We start from the raw sequence: 20,525 nt of genomic DNA, 5'->3' as shown, positions 1-20,525 counted from the left end.
ACTTCCCCTGCACTCCCTTGCCGGATCTTGTTGCCTTAGTGCCAGTGAAAGCGTTCCTTGTGTGTTCCTTGCCTGTGTTTCCAGACCTTCTGCCGTTGCCCCTGACTACGATCCTTGCTGCCTGCCCCGACCTTCTGCTACGTCCGACCTTGCTTTTGCCTACTCCCTTGTACCGCGCCTATCTTCAGCAGCCAGAGAGGTGAGCCGTTGCTAGTGGATACGACCTGGTCACTACCGCCGCAGCAAGACCATCCCGCTTTGCGGCGGGCTCTGGTGAAAACCAGTAGTGGCTTAGAACCGGTCCACTAGCACGGTCCACGCCAATCCCTCTCTGGCACAGAGGATCCACTACCTGCCAGCCGGCATCGTGACAGTAGATCCGGCCATGGATCCCGCTGAAGTTCCTCTGCCAGTTGTCGCTGACCTCACCACGGTGGTCGCCCAGCAGTCACAACAGATAGCGCAACAAGGCCAACAGCTGTCTCAACTGACCGTTATGCTACAACAGTTACTACCACAGCTTCAGCAGTCATCTCCTCCGCCAGCTCCTGCACCTCCTCCGCAGCGAGTGGCCGCTCCTGGGATACGCTTATCCTTGCCGGATAAATTTGATGGGGACTCTAAGTTTTGCCGTGGCTTTCTTTCCCAATGTTCCCTGCATCTGGAGATGATGTCGGACCTGTTTCCCACTGAAAGGTCTAAGGTGGCTTTCGTAGTCAGCCTTCTGTCCGGAAAAGCCCTGTCATGGGCCACACCGCTCTGGGACCGCAATGACCCCGTCACTGCCTCTGTACACTCCTTCTTCTCGGAAATCCGAAGTGTCTTTGAGGAACCTGCCCGAGCCTCTTCTGCTGAGACTGCCCTGTTGAACCTGGTCCAGGGTAATTCTTCCGTTGGCGAGTATGCCGTACAATTCCGTACTCTTGCTTCAGAATTGTCCTGGAATAATGAGGCCCTCTGCGCGACCTTCAAAAAAGGCCTATCCAGCAACATTAAAGATGTTCTGGCCGCACGAGAAATTCCTGCTAATCTACATGAACTTATTCACCTAGCCACTCGCATTGACATGCGTTTTTCCGAAAGGCGTCAGGAACTCCGCCAAGATATGGACTCTGTTCGCACGAGGCGTTTCTTCTCCTCGGCTCCTCTCTCCTCTGGTCCCCTGCAATCTGTTCCTGTGCCTCCCGCCGTGGAGGCTATGCAGGTCGACCGTTCTCGCCTGACACCTCAAGAGAGGACACGACGCCGTATGGAGAACCTCTGCCTGTACTGTGCTAGTACTGAACACTTCCTGAGAGATTGTCCTATCCGTCCTCCCCGCCTGGAAAGACGTACGCTGACTCCGCACAAAGGTGAGACAGTCCTTGATGTCTACTCTGCTTCTCCACGTCTTACTGTGCCTGTGCGGATGTCTGCCTCTGCCTTCTCCTTCTCTACAGTGGCCTTCTTGGACTCTGGATCTGCAGGAAATTTTATTTTGGCCTCTCTCGTCAACAGGTTCAACATCCCGGTGACCAGTCTCGCCAGACCCCTCTACATCAATTGTGTAAATAATGAAAGATTGGACTGTACCATACGTTTCCGCACGGAGCCCCTTCTTATGAGCATCGGATCTCATCATGAGAGGATTGAACTTTTGGTCCTCCCCAATTGCACCTCGGAAATTCTCCTTGGACTTCCCTGGCTTCAACTTCATTCCCCTACCCTGGATTGGTCCACTGGGGAGATCAAGAGTTGGGGGTCCTCTTGTTCCAAGAACTGTCTAAAACCGGTTCCCAGTAACCCTTGCCGTAACTCTGTGGTTCCTCCAGTAACCGGTCTCCCTAAGGCCTATATGGACTTCGCGGATGTTTTCTGCAAAAAACAAGCTGAGACTCTACCTCCTCACAGGCCTTATGATTGCCCTATCGACCTCCTCCCGGGCACTACTCCACCCCGGGGCAGAATTTATCCTCTCTCTGCCCCAGAGACTCTTGCCATGTCCGAATACGTCCAGGAGAATCTAAAAAAGGGCTTTATCCGTAAATCCTCCTCTCCTGCCGGAGCCGGATTTTTCTTTGTGTCCAAAAAAGATGGCTCCCTACGTCCTTGCATTGACTACCGCGGTCTTAATAAAATCACGGTTAAGAACCGCTACCCCTTACCCCTCATCTCTGAACTCTTTGATCGCCTCCAAGGTGCCCACATCTTCACTAAATTGGACTTAAGAGGCGCCTATAACCTCATCCGCATCAGAGAGGGGGACGAGTGGAAAACGGCATTTAACACCAGAGATGGACACTTTGAGTATCTGGTCATGCCCTTTGGACTGTGCAACGCCCCTGCCGTCTTCCAAGACTTTGTCAATGAAATTTTTCGTGATCTGTTATACTCCTGTGTTGTTGTATATCTGGACGATATCCTAATTTTTTCTGCCAATCTAGAAGAACACCGCCAGCATGTCCGTATGGTTCTTCAGAGACTTCGTGACAACCAACTCTATGCCAAAATTGAGAAATGTCTGTTTGAATGCCAATCTCTTCCTTTTCTAGGATATTTGGTCTCTGGCCAGGGACTACAGATGGATCCAGACAAACTCTCTGCCGTCTTAGATTGGCCACGCCCCTCCGGACTCCGTGCTATCCAACGCTTTTTGGGGTTCGCCAATTATTACAGGCAATTTATTCCACATTTTTCTACCATTGTGGCTCCTATCGTGGCTTTAACCAAAAAAAATGCTGATCCAAAGTCCTGGCCTCCTCAAGCAGAAGACGCCTTTAAACGACTCAAGTCTGCCTTTTCTTCGGCTCCCGTCCTCTCCAGACCTGACCCTTCCAAACCCTTCCTATTGGAGGTTGATGCCTCCTCAGTGGGAGCTGGAGCTGTTCTTCTACAAAAAAACTCTTCCGGGCATGCTGTCACTTGTGGTTTTTTCTCTAGGACCTTCTCTCCAGCGGAGAGGAACTACTCCATCGGGGATCGAGAGCTTCTAGCCATTAAATTAGCACTTGAGGAATGGAGGCATCTGCTGGAGGGATCAAGTTCTCCTGTTATTATCTACACCGACCACAAGAACCTCTCCTACCTCCAGTCTGCCCAACGGCTGAATCCTCGCCAGGCCCGGTGATCTCTGTTCTTTGCCCGATTTAATTTTGAGATTCACTTTCGTCCTGCCGATAAGAACATTAGGGCCGATGCTCTCTCTCGTTCCTCGGATGCCTCAGAAGTTGAACTCTCTCCGCAACACATCATTCCACCTGACTGCCTGATCTCCACTTCTCCTGCCTCCATCAGGCAGACTCCTCCAGGAAAGACCTTTGTTTCTCCTCGCCAACGCCTCGGAATCCTCAAATGGGGTCACTCCTCCCATCTCGCAGGTCATGCGGGTATCAAGAAATCTGTGCAACTCATCTCCCGCTTCTATTGGTGGCCGACTCTGGAGACGGATGTTGTGGACTTTGTGCGAGCCTGCACTATCTGTGCCCGGGATAAGACTCCTCGCCAGAGGCCCGCTGGTTTTCTTCATCCTCTGCCTGTCCCCGAACAGCCTTGGTCTCTGATTGGTATGGATTTTATTACTGATTTACCCCCTTCCCGTGGCAACACTGTTATTTGGGTGGTCGTTGATCGATTCTCCAAAATGGCACATTTCATCCCTCTTCCTGGTCTTCCTTCTGCGCCTCAGTTGGCTAAACAATTTTTTGTACACATTTTTCGTCTTCACGGGTTGCCTACGCAGATTGTCTCGGATAGAGGCGTCCAATTCGTGTCTAAATTCTGGAGGGCTCTCTGTAAACAACTCAAGATTAAATAAAATTTTTCTTCTGCATATCATCCCCAGTCCAATGGACAAGTAGAAAGGATTAACCAGATCTTGGGTGATTATTTGCGACATTTTGTTTCCTCCCGCCAGGATGACTGGGCAGATCTCCTCCCATGGGCCGAATTCTCGTATAACTTCAGGGTCTCTGAGTCTTCCTCCAAATCCCCATTTTTCGTGGTGTACGGCCGTCACCCTCTTCCCCCCCTCCCTACTCCCTTGCCCTCTGGTCTGCCCGCTGTGGATGAAATTTCTCGTGACCTTTCCATCATATGGAGAGAGACCCAAAATTCTCTCTTACAGGCTTCATCACGCATGAAGAAGTTCGCGGATAAGAAAAGAAGAGCTCCCCCCGTTTTTTCCCCTGGAGACAAGGTATGGCTCTCCGCTAAATATGTCCGCTTCCGTGTCCCTAGCTACAAGTTGGGACCACGCTATCTTGGTCCTTTCAAAATTTTGTGTCAAATTAATCCTGTCTCTTATAAACTTCTTCTTCCTCCCTCTCTTCGTATCCCTAATGCCTTTCACGTCTCTCTTCTCAAACCACTCATCCTCAACCGTTTTTCTCCCAAATCTGTTCCTCCCACTCCTGTTTCCGGCTCCTCGGACATCTTCTCGGTCAAAGAAATTTTAGCTGCCAAAAAGGTCAGAGGAAAAAATTTTTTTTTAGTGGACTGGGAGGGTTGTGGCCCTGAAGAGAGATCCTGGGAACCTGAGGACAACATCCTAGACAAAAGTCTGCTCCTCAGGTTCTCAGGCTCTAAGAAGAGGGGGAGACCCAAGGGGGGGGGGTACTGTTACGCCGAGCGCTCCGGGTCCCCGCTCCTCCCCGGAGCGCTCGCTTCTCTCTCCCCGCGGCAGCGCTCCGGTCACGTCCTCTGACCCGGGGCGCTGCGATTCCGCTGCCAGCCGGGATGCGATTCGCGATGCGGGTAGCGCCCGCTCGCGATGCGCACCCCGGCTCCCCTACCTGACTCGCTCTCCATCTGTTCTGTCCCGGCGCGCGCGGCCCCGCTCCCTAGGGCGCGCGCGCGCCGGGTCTCTGCGATTTAAAGGGCCACTGCGCCGCTGATTGGCGCAGTGGTTCCAATTAGTGTGTTCACCTGTGCACTTCCCTATATCACCTCACTTCCCCTGCACTCCCTTGCCGGATCTTGTTGCCTTAGTGCCAGTGAAAGCGTTCCTTGTGTGTTCCTTGCCTGTGTTTCCAGACCTTCTGCCGTTGCCCCTGACTACGATCCTTGCTGCCTGCCCCGACCTTCTGCTACGTCCGACCTTGCTTTTGCCTACTCCCTTGTACCGCACCTATCTTCAGCAGCCAGAGAGGTGAGCCGTTGCTAGTGGATACGACCTGGTCACTACCGCCGCAGCAAGACCATCCCGCTTTGCGGCGGGCTCTGGTGAAAACCAGTAGTGGCTTAGAACCGGTCCACTAGCACGGTCCACGCCAATCCCTCTCTGGCACAGAGGATCCACTACCTGCCAGCCGGCATCGTGACAACATGTTTATTTTTATTTACTCAGTTTTTTTTTAAATGGGAAAAGGGGGGTGATTCAAACTTTTATTAGAGGAGGGGTTAAATGATCTTTATTGACATTTTTTTTGCAGTGTTATAGCTCCCATAGGGAGCACACACACTAATCTTTTACATCGATGAATGGTTTCTCATAAGAAACCATTGATCGATGATTCTGCCGCTTGACTGCTCATGCCTGGATCTCAGGCACTGAGCAGTCATTCGGCGATCGGACACCAGGAGGCAAGGTGGGAGACCCTCCTCGTGTCCCAGAGCTGTTCGGGATGACGCGATTTCACCGCGGACATCCTGAACAGCCCCCTGAGCTAACTGGCAGTGATTTACTTTAGACGCGGCGTTCAAGGATTAATAGCGCGCGGCACCGCGATCAGTGCTGCGCGCTATTAGCCACAGGTTGTTAGAGGCCGTGCCCGACCCGCTATGACGAGGGGCCATGCTGTGGCCCCACGTTATAGAAAGTGAAAGGACTCAGGATGTACTGGTACGTCCTTGGTCCTTAACAGGTTAAGGGGGCGTAGTGTGCGGCAACATTATAATGAACATTGTCTTCATACAGAGGATGAGAATCTACTGACATAGTGAGGAACCAATGATATCCGGCATCAAACTCTACAGAGAAGATGTAACGGGAAGAAGACATGAAAAGAAAAGAAGACAGAAAAGAAAAGGGAAGACAACAGAGAAGATGTTACTCAAGTCACTGATTTCATTGTGTATTCTCCTGACTGTCTCATCAGAGCTGGAGTCACTTGTAAGTTATGCAGTGATGATGGGTAAAACTGTCCCCCAATCTGTGGCTCTCCAGCTGATACAAAACTACAACTTCCACAGGGCCTGAGCCTCTCCAAGAAAGATGGGAGTTGTAGAGCCACTTGAACCATTGGGATTTTAGACTATGCAGCCCATTTTAATTTGGTGGGGGTCCAACTGTTGAGACCCTCACCCAAAAACTGGGCTGTATAGTCTAATATGCCCGGCCCTATTTTTGGTCCCAGTCTGGCCGTGATTCACACGTACAGTATCCTGCACATATTTGAAGCATAGAATTTGAAGCTACAGATTTGAAGCTGTTTTAGTTATTTAGGTTACATTGAAATCTACAGCAATAAAAACTGCAGCTTCAAATCCTGTGCATCAAATGCACAGGAAACTGTACATATGAATAGACCCTTAAAGAGAATCTGACAGCTTGTTCACCCCTACTAAACCCAATATACTATATTAAAGTGTAGGATAACAGCTGTAAAATAAGGAGTTATTCTCTTAAATCTGTAGGTTATGTTTGTTAATATGTATACAATTGTGTATGAAATATAAATAAGGTTCCATATTAGCTTTTTTCTATAATTGTGTGTGTGGGGGAGTGGGGGGAGGCAGTGCATACATTAGGAAGGAGTGAAGCAGGGAGACAGTATTTTGTAAATGCCACAAATCACACAAGTTGACAGAGTGAAATAAAGTTGATGACAGCATAAAGCACAATACATCCACAACATATCCACTACAACCTTAAATAAATTGGTTTTATATCCCCTTATCACTCTGATCTGTTTTCCTCTTGATATGGGATCAGCACACACATTGCTGTTCCTTGAAGTGGGCTGACTAGTCAATAGCAGTCACTGTGTGCAGGCAGTAACTGTACTTTGTGTGTGCAGGATTCTGTCACCACCTTCCCCAAAACTGTCACTTCTCTCCTCCAGCAAATCCCTTGCACTGGAGAGGTGTAATATGTTAGGCTAAGCAAGCAGTTAAATACAATTTTTTTTTCTTTTAATAAAAACATATATGCACATTGTCTTGGTTACACCTTATGCTTTGAAGAAACAAAAAATATCAATGGTGCTTAGCTACAAAACATAGCTCACATTGTTACATAGAATTTCACTGCCCTAGACTGATATGTCAAATTGGGTAAAAATAAATGATTTCCCACCCTCCAAAATATTACCTACAATGGATTTAGAAAGTATTCAGACCCTTTCACTTTTTCCCATTTTGTTTGGTTGCCAAGAAGTAAATTCAACCAAATGTATTTATTCTCCAATCATTCTCCTTTTACCTCGTGAAAACAAAATGTTAGAAATGTTTGCAATGTTTCTATTTCATTTTCATTTTTTTTCTTTATTATTTTGTACAAATGAAAAAATGTGAATGTTTATTTTGGAAAAACTAATAAACAGTTAGAAAAAAAAGAGATTTTTGCAACCTGATTAAAAAGGAAAAACTAAAATTTAGCATGGCCAAAGGTATACAGACCTTTTACTCATTACTTAGTTTAAGCACTTTTGGCAGCGATTACAGCCTCATGTCTTCTTGGGTATGATCTTACAAGGTTTACACACCTGGATCTGGGGACGTTCTGCCATTTTACTTTGCAGGTTTAGACATTTTCGGGTTTCTCTACAGATGTTTGACTGGGTTCATGTAAGGGCTCTAGCTGGGCCAGTAAAGGACATTCACAGAGTTGTCTCTGATCAACTCCTGTTTTTTCTTGGCTATGAGCTTAGGCTAGGATTTTAAAGGGATTCTGCAGCGCTGTTCACATAGCAGAATTTACGAGCTGGAAACATCTGACGCGGAAATTCAAATTCCAGTGTCCCCAGAAAGAATAGATATGTCTATTCTTTCTGTGGACAACGCACAGAATGCATTGCCGTCTATGAGACGGGGCATTCCAAAATGGTCCTAGCACCGGCATGTTATGCCAGCGCTCCGCATTCAGGGGCAATGTCTGCATGGAGATTTTCTGTGCAGACATTACTCTGTGAACATATTCTTAAGAGTCATTGGGGGAGATTTATCAAAACTTGTACATAGTGAAGCTGTTGCCCATACCAACCAATCAAAATCCTTCTTTTATTTCTAAAGAGGCCACTGAAATATATAAAAAAAAATCTAATTGGTTGCTAAGGGCAACTACTCCACTTTTCCTCTGCACAGGTTTTTATAAAGCTCCCTCATTGCTTTGTTGGAAGGTAAACCTTTGGCACAGTCTGTGGTTCACGGCACTCTGCATCAGGTATTTATTAAGGATATCTTTTTACTTTGCTCCATTCAGCTTTCCCTTAACCCTGACCAGTCTCCTTGCCCTAAAAAAAAATATATATATATATATATAAAAACCTAACATGATGCTGATACCCCCATGCTTCACTGTAGGGATAGTATTGGGCAGTGCCTGGTTTCCTCCAGACATGGCACTTAGAATTGAGACAGAATCCCTCTGTCCCCTCTCTTATTTGTTTTATGCATAGAACCACTTGCAGCCCATATATGCAAATGTCCTGACATCAGTAAAAATTTGGGAATTTAAAATCTTGCTATATGCAGGCGACTTTTACTGGCCTTATCCAAGCAGTCAATATCATTGCCTTCTCTATTTTAAAAACATATATGTCATGTCAGGATACATGATAAACAACAGTAAAACTGAAGCCCTACCAATAAATATGACAGATTCAGAACTCTCCATTCTTAAAGCAAATTACCCATATAGGTAGCAAGAGACCTCGCCCACTTACCTGGGTATTCGTACTACCCCTAAATTCTCTACGCCATATCCTTTCCAGAAAATAAAATCCTTGTTAACAAAATTGTCAACACTTTCTCTGTCCCTTATAGGCAGAATCACAGCAATTAAAATGTCAATATTACTCAAATTATTTTATCTGTTGGAAACATTACCCATATCCTCACCACTCAAATTTATATAGATAGGAGGCTGACATTGACTGGCTGTTTCGGTCGTTAAAGGTGTATTCCGGGCAAAAACATCATACCCCCTATTGAAAGGCGTAACGGCCACAATGCTCCCTCCCATAGAAATGAATGGAGGGGGCATGGCGAGACGTCACGTCCCCATCTCGGAAGCCCGGCGGTTTCCCAAACTGCAGAAGCAGCTAAACATAGAATGCGGGCTGCTGCAGGGAGATCACGGTGGGTTCAAGCAGCGACATCTTATCCCCTATCCTTTTGAAAGGGGATAAGATGTTTTTGCCCGGAATACACCTTTAAGGCAAAAAAATAAAAAATCATGGCGGGCTGGCTATGCCAGATATTTTCAAATATTGCTAATATGTTCATCTCAGGAGAATTCCTTCATGGACACAATCCCTGGCCTATAACAAATGGACAAAAATAGAAAAGCTATGGATAGCCCCTATTCACCCTTTTTTGTCCCTCAACCTCTCACACCATACCAAGAAACCTATTTGGATCCATACAATTAACCATAAGTGTTTGGTGAAATTCATCTGCAAAATATTCCTTGAAATCGCCCATTTCTCCACAAATTTTTAACCCATGTATTCCTTAGGCCAGGTTTCAACTTGTTTTTTTTTGGGGCAAAAACGCCAATAAAAATGCCCATTCTGCTGCATGGCATTTTATTGTGAAAAAATGCTGTGGCCAGATGTTAGTTGCAAGTCAGTATGGAATTTGGTGTTTTTCAGTTTGGCTTTTTTATTTTTTTATTTATTTTTAATCATTTTGGTGTTTTTTATTTTTTATTTTTTTGCTATTTTGGGCTTCTTGGCAATTTTTCAAAAACGACCTCTTGTTGAGACTTTGGCGTTTTTTCGGGAAAATCTTTGCATTTTCCTCCCATAGAAGTTTGGCATTTTTGCAGACGGTTTTTATTCTTTTTTTGGACTTTAGCGATCCAAAAAAGTGATGGAGATACATCTTTTATTAAAATTTTGTAGGGTACCATTAAAAAAAAAAAAAAAGTAGTGATGGAAAAAACATTGTATTTAACAAAATGTATCTTTTTTATTACATTTTTATTAATTTTTAGGGCACTAAAAATGTAGCCAACAATAATAAAAATGTAGTGTGTGTGTGTGTGTGTGTGTGTGTGTGTGTTTTTCACTTTATTTCTTTTACATTTTTTGGGTAGTACTACTACTCCCAGCATGGAACACACTGTTCCATGATGAGAGTAGCAGTACCTGTACTAATTGACGGATTGCCCCGGGTCCGTTGCGATCCTTCTGTATAATGTATAGATGTGGCCGGCCGCTCTTCTATGGTCCCCTGCACTGCCGTATATATTCACCTATTCATATTTCCCGCAGAGAGTTGTGATGGTTCCAGCCAAACAAAAAAATGGCGCTCCTGGGCCTAGGTGGTAACAGGCTGGCATTATTTAGGCTGGGGAGGGCCAGTAACAATGGTCCTTGCCCACCCTGGTAACGTGAGGCTGTTGCTGCTTGGTTGGTAAATTGGTTGCTGCTTGGTTGGTAAATAAAAAAAGAAAAATGCATAGGGTTCCCCGTATTTTTCATACACATATAAGATAGGTCTCAGCACCTTTCCTTACGTTGCATAGAACTCAAATGGATGGGCACCTTATCCACACAGTCCCTGGAAAACAGTAACTTCAACCTCTTCAGTGCTACCACGCCAAGCATATACAGCAAATGACATCAAATGAAAAGAAGATAGTGGAGCACTCACCAGGTCAGTAAAAGGCTTCTTTATTGATCATGTTGATCAGTCGGGATACATGCAGGGGAGGATGGAATAGATGCGGGGTACGGGGAACGGCGACAGACCGTTTACGCACCGGAGCGCTTCGTCAGGCCGGTGCTAAAACACTACACTACACTAACCCATAATAAAGGGGAAAACACTACATATACACCCCCTTACACTGTCCCCCCCAATAAAAAGAAAAACTTATTGTATGGCAGTGTTTCCAAAACGGAGCCTCCAGCTGTTGAAAAACAACAACTCCCAGCATTTCCAGACAGCCACTGACTGTCCAGGCATGCTGGGAGTTTAGCAACAGCAGGAGGCACCCTGTTTGGGAATCAATGGCGTAGAATACCCCTATGTCTACCCCTATGCAGTCCCTAATTTAGTCCTCAAATGCGCATGGAGCTCTCTCACTTCAGAGCCCTGTCGTATCTCAAGGAAACAGTTTAGGCCCACATATGGGGTATTTCCGTACTCGGGAGAAATTGCACAAAAAAATTTTGGGCGGCTTTTTCTCCTTTTACCCCTTATGAAAAGGAAAAGTTGGGGGCTACACCAGCTTGTTAGTGTAAAAAAAAAAAAATTACACTAACATGCTGCCCCATACTTTTTATTTTGACAAGCGTTAAAAAAAAAAAAGACCCCCAAAATTTGTAACGCAATTTCTCCTGAGTACGGAAATACCCCATATGTGGGCGTAAAATGCTCTGCGGGCGCACAACAAGGCTCAGGAGTGAGAGCGCACAATGGGGAGGGTGCAACTGTGCTTGGGGAGAAGATGGCTAGAAGGCTGGAGGAGTGTTTAAACTAGGGACTGGGGGGGAGGGAACCTACAACATAGAGGGGGAAGATAGTGCAGATAAAGGGGGGGGGGCTTAATAATGTATCGGGGGGTGGCGGAGGGAGGGGTTAGAATAGTTAATAGGGATAGGCATCATAGGGAAAAAAAAACATACACCATTGAAGTGCATGTTGACTAATGCCAGAACTCTGTCCAATAAAACTGATGAACTGGAGTTGAAAATTTCTGAGGAGGATTATGACATAGTCGGTATAGAAGAGACTTGGTTAGACGATAGCTGTGACTGGGCGGTCATAGACTATACAGGGTTATAGTCTATTCAGGAACGATCAGACAAAACGGAAAGGAGGAGTCGTCTGTCTTTATGTAAAGTCCAATTTGAAGTCCGCAATGCTGGAGAATATTTGGGAGGGAAACGATAATGTGGAGTCATTATGGGTAGAAATATATGGAGATAAAAACAAAAAAAATCTGATAGGGGTTTGCTATAAGCCACCAAACATAATGAAAGAGCCAGAAGATCAATTATTGAGGCAAATAAACAAGGCAGCAAATCAAAATGATGTGATAATAATGGGGGACTTTAACTATCCTGATATAAACTGGGAGACTGAGACCAGTGAATCTCATAAAGGAAACAGGTTTCTGACTATAACTAAAGACATTTATCTGTCCCAAATGGTGCACGGCCCTACCAGAGGGGATGCCCTATTAGACTTAATATTAACCAACGTACCTGACAGAGTAATTAATGTGGAAGTAGATGGACACCTAGGAAATAGTGTTCATAATATAATACATTACAACTTTTTCTTTAATAAGGGAATCTCTCGAGGGGCTACAAAAACAATGAACTTTAGGAAGGCAAAGTTCGATCAACTCAGAAAAGCCCTTAACAATATAAAATGGGATAGTGTCCTCAAAAGGAACAATACTGACACTAGATGGGAGACTTTTAAAAATATCTTAAATTTTCACTGTAAGATGTATATACCTTATTGGAATAAAAGGGTCAGAAATAAAACAAAACCAATATGGATGGATAAAAATGTTAAGGGGGCAATAAATGACAAAAATAAAGCATTTAAATTACTAAAACAGGACAGCAGTGAAGAAACATTAAAAAGCTATAGAGAAAACTTTAAAATATGTATAAAAAAAACAGATAAAAGCTGCAAAAATAGAGACAGAAAGACTCATTGCCAAAGTAAGTAAAACTAACCCCAAAATATTCTTTAACTATATAAATAACAAAAAGGTCAAAAATGAAAGTGTTGGCCCTTTAAAAAATGATGAGGAAGAAATTATAAACGGGGATCAGGAAAAAGCAAATATGTTAAACAAATTCTTCTCCGCTGTATTCACTGAGGAAAATGAAATGCCAGGTGAAATACAGTGTGATAACTCCCCAGTACAGGTCACCTGTCTAACCCAGGAAGAAGTACAGTGCCGCCTACAAAAAATCTAAATAGACAAATCACCAGGTCCAGATGGCATTCACCCCCTGTGTTCTAAAGGAATTAAGTAATGTAATAGACAGACCCCTATTTTTAATATTCAGGGACTCTATAGTGACAGAGACTGTTCCCCAGGACTGGCGCATGGCAAATGAGGTGCCAATATTTAAGAAGGGGTCAAAAGGTGACCCTGGGAATTATAGACCTGTTAGTTTAACCTCGGTTGTATGTAAATTGTTTGAGGGTTTCTTAAGAGATGCTATTTTGGAATATCTTGATAAAAATAAATGTATGACCCCGTATCAGTGTGGATTTATGAGGGATCGATCCTGTCAAACTAACCTGATTAGCTTTTATGAGGAGGTGAGCTCCAGACTGGACCAGGGGCAATCGATGGATGTCGTATATCTGGATTTTTCCAAAGCATTTGATACGGTTCCACATAAAAGGTTGGTGCATAAAATGAGAAGGTTTGGGCTGGGGGAGAATGTGTGCAGGTGGGTAAGTAACTGGCTCAATGATAGTAAAACAGAGGGTGGTTATTAATGGTACTTATTCTGATTGGGTGACTGTTACTAGTGGGGTACCACAAGGGTCCGTTTTGGGTCCTGTCCTATTTAATATATTCATTAATGACCTTGCAGAGGGGTTGAATAGTAAAGTAGCAATCTTTGCAGATGACACTAAACTCTGTAAAGCGGTAAACACTATAGAGGACAGTGCATTGTTACAAATTAATCTGGATAGGTTGGAGGTTTGGGCTGGGAAGTGGCAGATGAGGTTCAACACTGATAAATGTAAGGTAATGCACATGGGGAAGAAAAATCCGGGCTGGGATTATGTATTAAATGGGAGAACACTTGTGACGACTGACATGGAAAAGGACTTAGGAGGTCTTACTTAACAGTAAATTTAGCTGTAGTGACCAGTGTTGGGCAGCTGCTGCCAAGGCTAATAAAACCATGGGGTGCATCAATAGGGGCATAGATGCCCATGACAAGGAAATAATTCTACCGCTGTACAAATCACTAGTCAGACCACACATAGAATACTGTGTACAGTACTGGGAACCAGTGTACAAGAAAGATATAGTGGAGCTGGAGAGGGTTCAACGACGGGCAACCAGAGTAATACGGGGAATGGGAGGACTACAGTAAACAGAAAGATCATCAGAATTAGGGTTATTTAGTTTGGAAAAAAGAAGGCTTAGGGGAGACCTAATAACTATGTATAAATATATCAGGGGACAGTACAGAGATCTCTCCCATGATCTATTTATACCCAGGACTGTATCTATAACAAGGGAGCACCCTCTAAGTATAGAGGAAAGAAGGTGCCTACACCAGATCAGACCGTAAGAGCAGTAAGACTGTGGAATTCTCTCCTGGAGGAGGTGGTCATGGTGAACTCTGTAATAGAGTTCAAAAAGGGGCTGGATGCATTTTTGGAGAGTAATAACATTACTGGTTATGTATACTAGATTTATAGGGACAGAAGGTTGATCCAGGGATTTATTCTGACTGCCATATTTGGAGTCGGGAAGGAATTTTTACCTCTAGTATGAGGGTTTTTTGCCTTCTTCTGGATCAACTCCAGAGGGACTTATTAGGGTTATAGGTTGAACTTGATGGACACTGGCCTTTTTTCAACCTTATGAACTATGTAACTATGTTACTATGTTACATTTGAGGCCTAAATTGGTGATTTGCACAGGGGTGGCTGATTTTACAGCGGTTCTGACATAAAAGCAAAAAAATTCCCACATGTGACCCCATTTTGGAAACTACACCCCTCACGAAACGTAACAAGGGGTATAGTGCACCTTAACACCCCACAGGTGTTTAATGGAAATTCTTCAAAGTTGGATGGAAAAATGAAAAAAAATATATACATTTTAAACTAAAATGCTGGTGTTACCCTAAATTTTTCATTTTCACAAGGGGCGAACTACAATGCTCAGAAGAGAAGGAGTGCCATTGGGCTTTTGAAGAGAAAATTTGTCTGGAATTGAAGGCCACGTGTGTTTACAAAGCCCCCATAGTGCCAGAACAATGGACCCCCCACATGTGACCCCATTTTGGAAACTACACCCTCACTTAACCCCTTCCCGCAGAATGTCATATATAAACGCCGGGTTGTGCAGTGCGTTCGCGCATCCCGGCGTTTATAAATGACATTCAGTTAACCCGGCGATGCGCAGCATCGCACGGGTTAACTGGCAGAAGTCCCGCTGTTTCCAGCAGGGGACAACTTCTGCTTCACCCCCAGGACCATCCATTGATGGTCCTGGTCAACGATCACTGTGATTGGTCCCTGTGGACCAATCACAGTGATCTGGGGTGAAAGTTCAGATCCCCCGCACTGCCCGCCCCTGGAAGTCGGGCAGAACGGGGGACGATGGCTGCGGGGGGTCGCTCGGGACCTGCAGCATAGGGGGGGAACATCAGGGGACCGGCGGACTTACCAGATCCAGCGGCGGGACCGAGGAGCAGCGCGGGACCGGCCACGAGGACGAGGAGCGACGGGACCAGCAGGTGAGTGTATGGTCCTCAGAAGCAGCAGTGAAGATCTTCACTGCTGCTTCTAGGAGTCTGAAAACTACAACTCCCAGCATGCCTAGACAGCCTTTGGCTGTCTGGGCATGCTGGGAGTTGTAGTTTTGCAACATCTGGAGGGCCCCAGTTTGGAGACCATTGTATAATGGTCTCCAATCTGTGCTCTTCCAGCTGTTGCAAAACTACAACTCCCAGCATGCACTGACTGTCCAGGCATGCTGGGAGTTTTAGTTCAGCAACATCTGGCCCTTCAGATGTTGCCGAACTACAACTCCCAGCATGCCCTTCAGCTGTCTGGGCATGCTGGGAGTTGTAGTTTTGCAACAACTGGAGACACACTGGTTGGGAAACATTGTTTCTAACTCAGTGTTTCCTAACCTGTGTGCCTCCAGCTGTTGCAAAACTATAACTCCCAGCATGCACTAACAGACCATGCATGCTGGGAGTTGTAGTTTTGCAACATCTGGAGGGCCCCAGTTTGGAGACCATTGTATAATGGTCTCCAATCTGTGCTCTTCCAGCTGTTGCAAAACTACAACTCCCAGTATGCACTGACTGTCCAGGCATGCTGGGAGTTTTAGTTCAGCAACATCTGGCCCTTCAGATGTTGCCGAACTACAACTCCCAGCATGCCCTTCAGCTGTCTGGGCATGCTGGGAGTTGTAGTTTTGCAACAACTGGAGACACACTGGTTGGGAAACATTGTCTGTTTCTAACTCAGTGTTCCCTAACCTGTGTGCCTCCAGCTGTTAGGGACCATGCATGCTGGGAGTTGTGGCTTTGCAACAGCTGGTGCACCCCCCCCCCCCCCCTGTGAATGTACAGGGTACATTCACATGGGCGAGGCTTTTACAGTGGGTTTCTCGCATCTTGAGATGCAGCAAATTTTGCGCCGGGAAACTCGCTGTAATCCCTCGCCCATGTGACTGTACCCTAAAAACACGACACTACACTAACACAAAATAAAATAAAAAGTTAAAAACACTACATATACACATACCCTTACACAGCCCCCCTCCCCCAATAAGAACGTCCGGTACGCCACTGTTTCCAAAGCAGAGCCTCCAGCTGTTGAAAAACAACAACTCCCAGTATTGACGGACAGCCGTTGACTGTCCACGCATGCTGGGAGTTTTGCAACAGCTGGAGGCACCCTGTTTGGGAATCACTGGCGTAGAATACCCCTATGTCCACCCCTATGCAAATCCCTAATTCAGGCCTCAAATGCGCACAGCGCTCTCACTTTGGAGCCCTGTCGTATTTCAAGGCAACAGTTTAGGGTCACATATGGGGTATCGCCGTACTCGGGAGAAATTGCGTTATAAGGTTTGGGGGGCTTTTTCTTCTTTAACCCTTCATGAAAAGGAAATGTTGGGGTCTACACCAGAATGTTAGTGTAAAAAAATTAAATTAAACAGAAGGGAGAGTGCACCATGTACATTTGAGGTGATTTGCACAGGGGTGGCTGATTGTTACAGCGGTTTTGACAAACGGAAAAAAAAAAAAAAAACACATGTGACCCCATTTCGGAAACGACACCCCTCACGGAATGTAATGAGGGGTGCAGTGAGAATTTACCCCCCACAGGTGTCTGACGGATCTTTGGAACAGTGGTCCGTGAAAATAAAAACTTGTACAGCCCACTGTTCCAAAGATCTGTCAGACACCAGTGGGGGGCAAATGCTCACTGTATCCCTTGTTATGTTCCTCAAGGGGTCTCGTTTCCAAAATGGTATGCCATGTGTTTTTTTTTTTTGCTGTTCTGGCACCATAGGGGCTTCCTAAATGTGATATGCCCCCCGAGCAAAATTTGCTCTCAAAAAGCCAAATATGACTCCTTCTCTTCTGAGCATTGTAGTTCGCCCATAGTGCACTTCAGGTCAACTTATGAGGTACCTCCATACTCAGAAGAGAAGGGGTTACAAATATTGGGGGGTATTTCCTGCTATTAACCCTTGGAAAAATGTGAAATTTGGGGGGAAACACACATTTTAGTGAAAAAAAAAATATATTTTTTTACATATGCAAAAGTCGTGAAACACCTGTGGCTCACTTTATTCCTTGTTATGTTCCTCAAGGGGTCTAGTTTCCAAAATGGTATGCCATGTGAGGGTTTTTTGCTGTTCTGGCACCATAGGGGCTTCCTAAATGCAACATGCCCCCCAAAAACCATTTCAGAAAAACGTACTCTCCAAAATCCCCTTATCGCTCTTTCCCTTCTGAGCCCTCTACTGCGCCCGCCGAACACTTTACATAGACATATGAGGTATGTGCTTACTCGAGAGAAATCGGGCTACAAATATAAGTATAAATTTTCTCCTTTTACCCCTTGTAAAAATTCAAAAATTGGGTCTACAAGAACATGGGAGTGTAAAAAATGAAGATTGTGAATTTTCTCCTTCACTTTGCTTCTATTCCTGTGAAACACCTAAAGGGTTAAAATGATGACTGAATGTCATTTTGAATACTTTGGGGGGGGTGCAGTTTTTATAATGGGGTCTTTTGTGGGGTATTTCTAATATGAAGACCCTTCAAATCCACTTCAAACCTGAACTGGTCCCTGAAAAATAGTGAGTTTGAAAATTTTGTGAAAAATTGGAAAATTGCTGCTGAACTTTGAAGCCCTCTGGTGTCTTCGAAAAGTAAAAACTCGTCACTTTTATGATGCAGACATAAAGTAGACATATTGTATATGTGAATAAAAATTTTTTTTATTTGTAATATACATTTTCCTTACAAGCAGAGAGCTTCAAAGTTAGAAAAATGCAAATTTTTCAAATTTTTCATCAAATTTTAGGATTTTTCACATGGAAAGGATGCAAGTTACCACAAAAACTTACCACCATGTTAAAGTAGAATATGTCACGAAAAAACAATCTCGGAATCAGAATGATAACTAAAAGCATTCCAGAGTTATTAATGTTTGAAGTGACAGTGGTCAGATGTGCAAAAAACGCTCTGGTCCTTAAGGCCAAAATGGGCTTGGTCCTGAAGGGGTTAATGTAATAAGGGGTACAGTGGGCACTTACGCCCCACAGGTGTCTGACAGATTTTTTGGAACAGTGGTCCGTGAAAAAGAAAAATGTAATTTTTCATTTGCACAGCCCACTGTTCCAAAGATCTGTCAAAAGCCAGTGGGTTGTAAATACTCACTGCACCCCTTATTAAATTCTGTGAGGGGTGTCGTTTCCAAAATAGTGTCCCATGTGGGGGGGGGGGGTCCACTGTTCTGACAGCACGGGGGACTTTGTAAACGCACATGGCCCCTGACTTCCTTTCCAAACATTTTGTTTTTCCAAAAGCTCAATGGCGCTCCTTCTCTTCTGAGCATTGTAGTGCATTTTGTCCTATTATGCCCTAGTATTTAAGGGAAAACTAGCATTTTAGTGAAAAAAAAATCATTTACACATCCAACTTTAAAGAAAAGTTGTCAAACACCTGTTATGTGCCTTGAGGGGTGTAGTTTCCAAAATAGTATGCCATGTGGGTTTTTATTTTGCTGTTCTGGCACCATAGGGGCTTCCTAAATGTTACATGCCCCCTAAAAACCATTTAGGAAAAACTCACTCTCCAAAATCGCTCCTTCCCTTCTGAGCCCTCTACTGCGCCTGCCGAACACTTGACATACACATATGAGGTATTTTCTTACTCGAGAGAAATTGAGTTACACATTTTAGGAAGTTTTCTCTCCTTTTACCCCTTGTAAAAATTCAATAACTGGGTCTACAAGAACATGCCAGTGTAAAAAATTAAGATTTTGAATTTTCTCCTTCAATTTGCTGCTATTCATGTGAAACACCTAAAGGGTTAACAAACCTTTTGAATGTCATTTAGAATACTTTGAGGGGTGCAGTTTTTTATAATGGGATCATTTATGGGGTATTTCTAATATGAAATATGAAGGCCCTTCAAATCCACTTAAAAAAAATTTTTGGGGAAAAATTGGAAAATTGCTGCTATACTTTGAAGCCCTCTGATGTCTTCCAAAAGTAAAAACATGTCAACTTTATGATGGAAACATAAAGTAGACATATTGTATATGTGAATCAATATATCATTTATTTGGAATATTCATTTTCCTTATAAGCAGAGAGCTTCAAAGTAAAAAAAAATGCTAAATTTTTCACGGAGAAATGATGCAAGTATCGACAACATTTTACCACTAACATAAAGTAGAATATGTCACGAAAAAATGATCTCGGAATCAGAATGAAAGGTAAAAGCATCCCAGGGTTATTAATGTTTAATGTGGTCAGGGTTCTACAGTGAAAATTGGCTTGGTCCTTAACCTCCCTGGCGGTATGATTCTGTCTGGAAATTTGTACCAAAAGCGGTACAATTTGTTGCACTGAATTTCACATCTCCCCCCGCCCATTTCACATCTCCCCCATCACATTCCCCCTCCCTTGCCACATTCCCCCTCTCCCTTGTCACATCCCCCCGTCACATTCTCCCCCCTCCTTGTCACATTCCCCCCCTTGTCACATTCCCCCCTTGTCACATTCTCCCCCTGTCACATTCTCCCCCTTCATGTTACATTCCCCTCCCCCTTGTCACATCCCCCCCTTGTCACATCCCCCCCTGTCACATTCTCCCCCTTCATGTTACATTCCCCTCCCCCTGTCACATCCCCCCCTTCATGTCACATCCCCCCCCTGTCACATTCCCCCCTCTTGTCACATCCCCCCCTTGTCACATTCCCCCCTGTCACATTCCCTCCCTTGTCACATCCCCCCCTGTCACATTCCCCCCCTTGTCACATCCCCCCTTGTCACATTCTCCCCCTTCATTTTACATTCCCCTCCCCCTTGTCACATCCCCCCCTTGTCACATCCCCCCCTGTCACATTCTCCCCCTTCATGTTACATTCCCCTCCCCTTGTCACATCCCCCC

Source organism: Hyla sarda, chromosome 4 (assembly GCF_029499605.1).
Source record: "Hyla sarda isolate aHylSar1 chromosome 4, aHylSar1.hap1, whole genome shotgun sequence".
NCBI lineage: Eukaryota > Metazoa > Chordata > Amphibia > Anura > Hylidae > Hyla > Hyla sarda.
The sequence above is the reverse complement of the archived record's forward strand: the minus strand, read 5'-3'. Positions refer to the sequence as shown.